The 9,420-nt window shown below is 45.0% G+C and overlaps 1 long non-coding RNA gene across 2 annotated transcripts; it reads right to left on the reverse strand.

Moving 5' to 3' along the window:
• Positions 1 to 3,682: 3,682 nt before the first annotated feature.
• Positions 3,683 to 5,635, reverse strand: LOC120703006. 2 transcript variants are annotated; one of them, XR_005686708.1, is made up of 3 exons: positions 5,345 to 5,635; positions 5,154 to 5,243; positions 3,683 to 4,207 (listed from the first exon to the last, which is right to left on the reverse strand). It is a non-coding gene; the product is annotated as an uncharacterized LOC120703006 (long non-coding RNA). The 2 variants fall into 2 exon arrangements; XR_005686707.1 differs by having other exon boundaries at positions 4,141 to 4,207; positions 5,159 to 5,243.
• Between the last annotated feature and the right edge of the window lie 3,785 nt (positions 5,636 to 9,420).

Below are 9,420 nucleotides of genomic sequence, written 5' to 3' on the forward strand. Positions count from 1 at the left end.
ATCCAATACACCTTCTCCAAATTCAAGTAATGGGTTCTATACATCTCAAATCCATGCATAAATCAAAGAAATTGTGCTCATTCTTACTATTTATAATAATTTAAAATTTCTCTAACAATGGAGCATCAAACAAAGAATGAAGACCATCAAACAAGAGAGGATAAAGTTGTAAATCTTTGGTGCACTTGGATGAGTGAAATCCCCACAAAACTTGAGAAAATGGGCAGAACTTCCACTCTAGGCCGCCAAGGAGAAGAAGAACCTGAGCTCTCGGTCAAATGCTGGCTCGGGCTTGGGAAGGAAGAAGGGACTAGAATATATAGAAGAGAATTAGAACCGGCTGGAGCCACCAGCCGATACTAAATGTCTCTGGAGCCATTTAATACCGGCTGGTGGCTCGAGCCGGTGCTAAATGGCCACTTAGCCGTTGCACACGGTGTCAGTGGAGCAGTTTAGTACCGGCTGGTGGCTCCAGCCGGTACTAAACAGCTCCCATGGATACTGTTCCTTGCGCCCGGACTAAATGTGAGTGTTAGTACCGGACGAAAGCGAGCCTGGTACTAACGCCCATGGACGAATGAGCCATTTTCTGGCAGTGATTAGTACCGGTCAGCAACCCTCTTTTACTATCGGGCGGCGCACTGTCGCTTGGTCGGTATTAAATGCCATGCCATTTAGTACCAGCAAAAATGCCCGATACTAATAGGGCTATTTAGCACCGGGCGGTAGCACCGACCGATACCAAACGATTTTGTGTCTAAAAAATAAAGAAAAAAATTGAAGAAACACAAGGAGGCCCCCGCACACGCGCATTGTTGCAAGTCACGCGTAATATACGTGGTCCCTGGTATTCGAACTTACAACCTCAAGCTTCACGCGAACCTTCCTTTATATCTTACCAACATAGCATATGAGATAGAGGTAGATATGCTTTTCTTTTGAAGTAACTCGTGTAGACCATTTAGTTTCTGGCCAAGACACCGACTGGTACTAAATGTCACAATTTAGTATCGGATGATCTCATTAACGGTACTAAACGGCTGCGCTATCTTAGTATCGAGCCAAAACACCAACCGGCACTATAAAGGTGACATTTAGTACCAGTCGGTGTTTTGATCTGGTACTAAAATAGCTCCGTGCAAGCTTTAGTACCGGACCAAATTATAACTGGTACTAATTAATATGCAGGGATGAAATGTCATTTTTCTTGTAGTGGTTCCATTCCAAGACTACGGGAAACTTATATGGTACTTCCACAATGCCCAATATACGCCACAAGATTATGAGCCCCCCTAGATTTTTGTTATAATACATGATTATCAAAATTTATTTCTGGATCTAAATAACAGAAAAAAAGAAAAATGAGACATGGTTTTATTTATCCTTCTTTCTTGAGCAGTTTCGGTTTGTTCTTCTACAGAAATATTCTACGCCTACTATGAAGTTTTTCAGCTCGATAGTAACCATGTGAGCACACATGAGGTGGCAGTGTGGCACCGTGGCAGCAAAACAAATGTTTTCGCGAATTTTTTTCACCCCAAACCAAACATGACCTATATTGGTGTATTGGTCTTTTGCGCGAGTGATATAAACCATAGAATTGCATTAGGAGTGCAAGGACCTAGCTTAAACCGTGATGGAGATAGACTTTGTAGACTATATTAGTACTAGAAATTTCTTTTACAACCTCTGTCAATATTCACAAGACATGCATATATAATCCTGAAAACTCTTAAAAAAATACACAGCCATTATTGCAGTGCTTAATTGTATCCAAGCACTACCATTTATGCTACTACTGTGTAAACTCATCAAATTAGGCAGACCACCAAAAAAAAAAAGCCACGACAATGAGGAATATACCTGCTATATATTCTGTTAAGCACCCTGTCCGCCTCGTTGTCGACTACTGATCTGAGTATGGACACGCATATGTACGATTACCATGTGCAGCGGGGGGCTGCCTGCAAGCCCTAAAACGAAAAGCTGGAGTCCATTTGAGGATGTCCCGAGAAAACTTGGGCAGCCGGTCAAGCAGCACCAGCAGGCAGCAGCAGATAAAATTCTCTCCCCTATCGTGTCGCGTCATGTCATCACATGTCCTAGCTAGCTAGCAGGTAGCCGCGGCGCCCTAGCGGTATAGCGGCTAGGTGTACGACAAATTCCATCGCCGATGTAACGGACGTTTGACAGCGGCTTTGCTAGAAACCACCCAGAGCGAGAACGGCATAGATGCCGGAATCTTGCCTGAGCAGATAACGAACGGAGAGGACTGGACTGGACTGGACTGGACGGTGATGCATAAGATTTCGACGAGACGAGCAAAGCAAGCAGTAGCACGCGTGCCGGCGGCATGCTGCGCACTCCGGCAGCCGGCGGCGAGCTAGCTAGCTACTATGGCGTCCGGCGACCGGCCGGCGTCGCGTTGCTTTGCCTTCTTTCCAGTAGAGAAGTGGTTGGTAGGCACCAATGGAGGGGTCGTGGACACAAATTAATCAAAGGGAGGTTGCGCAGCGCGGCGCAGCGCAGGAAGCAAACTGTGAGAACCGCCTAATTTGCATTCGGTTTAAGTGAAAATTATTGATTAATTTATTAAGACGAGAGTTAACACGTGTCCGTCTCTCGACATGCCACGTGTTAATCCACATCTTAGAGGCACTTAATCAACACAATTCACCTAAAACGACCACAAATCCGGTAGTCCCGGTACGTGTTTGCCACATGCCCAGGATTAACCACACATACCGTTATACAAGCACGTACATTGCCGATGATCCACAAGAGCAGTTTTACACATTTAACATTACAAGTTCGATATAGGAGGGTTCAAACTAACTTTCATTACAAGCCTTGGGCTCACGAAAGACATATTAAACAGAAACTTAAAGTTTATTGAATTTACATACTCTCACGGAGCTCGACTACGATAAAAACATAATAAGATAATGATGTCTTGCTCAAGGACATCATTACAGCCACAACGACCTACTCCTCCCCCGCATCTGGATCGGCGGGGTCGAAGTGGCCGAACACCACTTCCGGCTCACCTGCAACTAGGTTTAGAAGCAACCTGAGTACAAAGGTACTCCGCAAGACTTACGCGATTAAATAAACAAGGATCATGCAAGGCTCAAGTAAAAGCTTTTAAAGGTAAGTAATTATTACATAAGCATAAGCTTCCTACAATATCTCCTACCAAAATTAATTAGTGTTGCCCGAAACCCCCAAATAATTTTAGTTGATTAAAAGAGTAACATAACATTCAATAGATCATTGACAAGACATGAATCTAAAACCAACAATACCGAAACTCTCTAAGAGGAATTCGGCGAACTAAGAGCTTGCTCATATCCGAGAACGCAAAAATTCGAATTGTTTATAACTTTGCAAGGGTGTACTACTTTACCCACAAGACGCAAGGACCATGCGACTCACCCAACCCGCTAAAGTTGGATAAGGGGGTACTCGCGTCAACCGTTCCCAACAAGGCTTAACCGTTGAGGGTACGCCCAGCTTGCACGTGGGGACTTAGTTCCACCGAGGACATCTCTAAATTTCCTACACATAGTTCCACTCGGGAACCCGCTAAGCCTCCCTGCATAGCCCTTGGCCACGTATCTGGGACCGGGCCCCAATGGTTAAGTCAAAGAAGGTAATTGGCTCATCCATACCATTATATTGGATATGTGGTAGCACGAAAAGGTGCTCAAGGCCGATGGCATCCACTCGGTCCTTAATCGATCCAAGCGGACTATGCCCATGTGACTTTATTCTCTAGGCCCTACCATTCCGCTCGAATCTCGGTACTATCACTTCACTAACAACCAAACCCAACCAATGCAATCAAGGGTAATCGGTAAATGTGATACTCTAGCTGTTGTTTCTAGTAAGAAGGATGAGTATCCTAAGCAGAGCTAAGCATCTAGTCAAGTTAAGTAATTATCTGACTAACAAGTGACAAGGACATGGATAAACCAATCAAGGAAGGACAATGCATTAAAGTGGGTACAAGAATGCAATATGTACATAATTTATATACCCAACATTACCCGATGAGATAACTAAACTAATCAAATTAAATAGGTGCAAGGATTTATGCTTAGCTGCTTGCCTTGGTTAACTTCGGGCTCGACCACGAACGGGACTCCGGGTTCAGGCTCGACGGACTTGGCAGGCTCAACGGGTTCGTTCTCCGACGGTTCAGTCACTATAATGCATGAATGAGATGCCAGAATTAGCATGATGCCATGATTGTGCAAGAAATGCTATGCATGAAATGAGATGCATGCATTAGTGTGATACCCTAGATTATGCAAGGGTGATAAGACATGCATAATGAATGGCACATATACGATGATGCACAAACGTAAAACACGCGACGACAAACAATCACTATTGTACACGCGAACAGAAAAACTAGATCAAGAATTAGCAAATAAACTTATACAACAATCATAAATCACAAATTAAATTGAACATGCAGAGGACATTATAAGGAACTCATGAAAATTGGATTTACAGCAAAAACATTTTCCTAGAATTAACTATTAATGTTACAAGTTTCAGCTGTCCTATACAAGTAAATTCAGAAAAGGCATGCAAACTTAACTGAACAAATCTAGAAAAATTACCACAGAAGATAGACAAGAAAACAAATCTAACAAAATTGGATTCACCATTTTATCATTTTTCTGCAAGAAGTTACACATTAAACAAGCTTTTGGACAGAGCATATGAAATCACACTAAAACCTTAACAAACAGAAGGTAAACATATGAGCAAGTTGCACCACTTGAAACTACACTTCACAATGAGTCTAGCAAAATTTGGTTTGACATTTTTGAACAGTACACAACTAACTAAGCATTTATCTCACTTTTTCAACATTAAAGCATAAGTAAATCTACAGCAAAGTAACATGCAAAACAACATTTTTCACAAGTAGATCTAAGAAAGAGGAAATTAACAAAACAAGTTTCACTATTTTTGGATCTATATTTATTTTTCTATAATTTTTGCAAACTCAAACACACACAAGTACAATAAGGATGGTTATTAGCTTCTACTAGCGGCCGTGCTTCAGCGTAGCGGCACAAGTAGAGGAGCATTAGGATCATATGCACACACACAAGGGAGGGGAGTAGCCGGCGAACCTCACCGGCGACACAGACTGCAGGAACGGCGGCGGAGGGGGCGGCGCAACAAGAACAGGCGGCGCCGATGGGAGAGCTCCAGCGGGGCACCTGCAGGGAGGGGGAAGAGGCTGGGTGAGGGCCCAAATCGATGGAGGAGGGTGAGAGGAAGCCGTTGGCGCGACGAATTGGAGCGAGACTTACCGGAGGACCGGAGGAGGCAATCGACAGCGGCCGGCGGCAAGCAGAGCTTGGGCTGGCGGCAGCAATGGAGGAAGGGGGCTAGGGTTTTGGGGACATGGGGCTCTGGCAGGGGCGAGCTCGGCTCGTGGCCGTGGCAGCCATGGCTCGGCACACGCACGAGAGGGAGAGTGGAGAGGCGTGGGCGACTTGAGCACGGAAGTGAGCTGGCCGGTTCGGGAGGCTTCGGGAGCGAGGATAAGCACGGGAGAAGGAAGAGGAGATGACAGCTGGGCCCTACAACCAGGTAAAACATTTGAGGTGTTACAGAAACGGCCGAGAGAGGCAGCCTTGTCGTATCGTCCTTCGCCGACCGGGCCTGACGGTCTGACTCTGAGACAGATGAGGGGGAGGACGAATAAAGTGGCCATGATGCATGTGTACGTACATGTACATGTAGGCATAGTCACAGAATTCGGGGTCGATGTCTCGTCCCACAACCCGAGAACGCCGTTCCGATTCGAGGGTTGAGGTCGAAGAGGGTCAGTGTCCCATTCAAAGTTGGATCACGTCCCAGTTTGAGAGGGGTCACAGCCCTATTACTAGCAGATTTAATTGGGATAAGAAGGTTAAGAACAGTGGATTAGTGTGATTTTTGTTAGATGATGAGCCGAGTACGTGTACTATGGTTTAAATGTACTTTTTTTATATATTTTTTATATGCTTGTGCAGATTAGTTTCTTCATTAGCAGCACATATATATAATTTTTGTCCTTTTAAAGACGCATCGACCCGAAGATATCAACCCGAATGAATTAGGGTCGCGTTCCATATAATAATTTATCGTTCCATAGAGGTATATCCCCTTCGTACCACAATTTTATAAAGTGACGACCCTCGACCCCATTTCTCGACCTGGTTGACCAAGGAACTTTGTGACTATGCATGTAGGTAGAGACAGAAAGGAGTGGAGTACTGTGATGAGAGAGAGCTACAATACGTGCAGGTGACAGACACAGAGAGAGAGGAGGGTACATTACATCAATTATATATAAAGCAAGCAGGTAGAAAGAGAGAGGAGGGCTACAACACATGGAGAGATGCGAGAAGCCGAGAAGCTAGCCTGCCTCCTCGGTTTGCAGAAGGGGAATCTGTGCAGGAGGAGGGGCCAGGGCCCAGGGCTCAGCTCTGCAGGCCGCGGGCACGCAGTGGATGGATGCCGATGCCCCTGGGACAGCATGCAACGCCAAAACACTCGTACGAGAGAGGGGGGATTCGATATATAGAGACGTGATTGCATTGTATCGATCGGATGGAGCTTGGTGACGGTGCTGTCTCCATGCATGCCGATGCTGATCGTGTTCGTTTTTTTTATCAGAACGAAGCAGAGCAATACAAATGTATGTCAATCGCCACATACAACTCCCTCCATTGCATTGCATTGGCGGGTGAAAAAATGTATGCGTGCTAACAGACATAAAAAACCGCAAAAAAAAAACAGACAGAAATAATAAGCCTCTAAAGTTGCATGTGTAAACTGATAGCGATCACAGGCTCCCAACTGCATTTCTGTTAAGTTTAGTTTCCGGGATGTTGATTTCAAAATTTAAAATCAGCTCAATTATAGTATAGCTAGGGCCTGCTGGAACTTCGTTCGTTCCATGACGCTCACATGCATCAGCGGCGTACGTTTCAGCGAAGATATATAGTATATGGCCGGTTTGCGTAGGGGGAGGCACATCATTTGCCAGTCGCATATATACATGACTAGTAGGGTGCACGTGCGTGTACAAAATGTTTATGATATAAAAACTATAATTGTAGCATATTTTTACTTTTAATGGTGTCAATCCATCATTAATAAATGTAGTTTAATAAAGAAAATTACGAACTTGTATATCATATATAGTATATACATAGATCCAATTCGGGATCAGAAACGGAACAATTCTGATGCAAATAAAAAAATAATTTTAAGGTACACCTTCGTTGGGCAAGAAACAATCCAGGCCGTCTTCCTCTATTATACGGTATAAGCATTATATATCAACAACCCAATGATGCACAATCGATTAAATTGATATAATATGTCTATCACAATAGATTAAATTACCTTCCAATAGTGCAGTTGGATCATCTGGCTCCCAAAGACCTGATGAAAATTGACCAGTATTCCTTCCGTCGACACTGATTATAGACCTAGCTGGTTTCGATCTTGTAATCACATCCGTTAAACAATGGAGTAAGTCATATGTAAGTTCATAATAACCGATATAATGACATGTGAAATAATGACTTACATAACTGCTCACCTTTTATATTCACTTTATTTTTCTTTAATTCATATTTCCTTATAATCTTCTTTTGCTTCTCTATGATGTTTGGCAAATTGGCATACCATTTCCTTTTCCTTACGCGCTTTCGCTCTTCTAGGAGATCATCTTCATGGACACAAACTACATCGCATGCATATCAGTTCACCAACAAGTGTCGCCTACATGAGTCTTGAATAAAAATGATTTCAGTTACCTCCACTATATGTTTGTGTTTCAAACACTGCAGGAGTAGGGCTATTCAACTATGTAGATCGAGCTTTTCTAAAGTGGTAATTTTCCCTCACCCTAGCACGCCTTCTCTCTTGTATCTCTCCAGGCCGATCATTTGAAAAAACAAGTTAAGATATAGCAATTAGGATAACTACACTAATAGATTATAAAAAACGTATTACCGCAAACTATGGTCATATGTACTTTTCCTCATGAAATTACCATTTCTACGGAGCTACGGGTCACCATCCTCAGAGGCAATAGCAATCTCATTTATAACACTAAAATAGCAATCTCATTTATATCACTAATAAAATTGATACGGGACATCATGTTTTCATCTTGAACAAAAGCCGGTATCACTCAAACAGGTATATATATTCTCAATAAAATATATACTTACAAAAGAATAAACTACTACAGATATTCATATCTTAAAAAATAGTATTACCATATGGCAAATTATCTCCAGGATGATTGTCTGTTTGAGCAAGCGTTCATGCTTTGCATCCATTTTCACACAACTGCAGAGTCTAATTTTTGTGTTTTATCTTTATGACGTTTATAATTCTATCTCACCATTGCATGCCTTCTTTCCTTCTCCCCCTCAATTAAATTGGTGTATTTCTGATACCTCTTCTGACACGCTTGTTCAGTAGGATCAATATTTTCTTCACCTGCATCAGAAATAATATAAGTACAAGTAAAACCAATCATATATAGCCACACATACATATTACCAATGTCATTAGTATTGGATCGGCTGCATTTTCATGTCAACTGATGGATGTTAGAAACTAAAACAGTAGGTACACATTACCGATTTGGTCAGGATTTGATCTACCACGCTTCTTCGACTTCTATTGGTTTGTATCATCAGCAAAAGTACACGGCCATTCCATGCCCTCGCGCCACACACCCGCACGCCGCCGCAGCTCCGTGCCGCACGGCTGCACGACACCGTTGCAGCTCCACGCCGCACGCCGTGGCCGCTCGCTCCACGTGCTGAGCGTCGCCTCTTCCGCTTCGCGACGCACACCCGCACGCCGCCGTCGCACGCCTGCACGCCGCCGCAGCACTGCCTATGCTAGCGTCGCACGCCCGCACGACACCACTGTAGCTCCAAGCCGCACGCCGCGGCCGTTCGCTCCGCGCGCCGAGCGTCGCCTCTTCTGCTTCGCGGTGCATGCCCGCACGCCGCCGCTGCCGCCGCCCCTCGCACCGTGCGCCGCTCCTGGCCCAGGCGCGTGCCGATGCAGAGCTGACGGGGAGCACGCCGACGCCGCCAGGACGGGACGCAGCATGCACTCGATCTCGGCGGCGAAGCAGTCCTGTCCGGTCCGCATTGGACGTACGGGGACGAGCAGCGGCATCGGCGGCGCCGCGTGTTCGGGGATGCAAAGCAGGAGGCGGGGCGCTGGGCGTCGACGTTCGGCGAGCCGGCACACCCCGACGAGGCCAAGGGACCGACGAGGACGACGCAGCGGCAGCGGGCTCTCCCGGACTCGGCCTTGCGCTGGTCGTCGACGACTATGTGGAGCAGCAGCGGCCTTGGCACCGGT

This window comes from Panicum virgatum, chromosome 1K (assembly GCF_016808335.1).
Source record: "Panicum virgatum strain AP13 chromosome 1K, P.virgatum_v5, whole genome shotgun sequence".
In the NCBI taxonomy this organism is placed as follows: Eukaryota; Viridiplantae; Streptophyta; class Magnoliopsida; order Poales; family Poaceae; genus Panicum; species Panicum virgatum.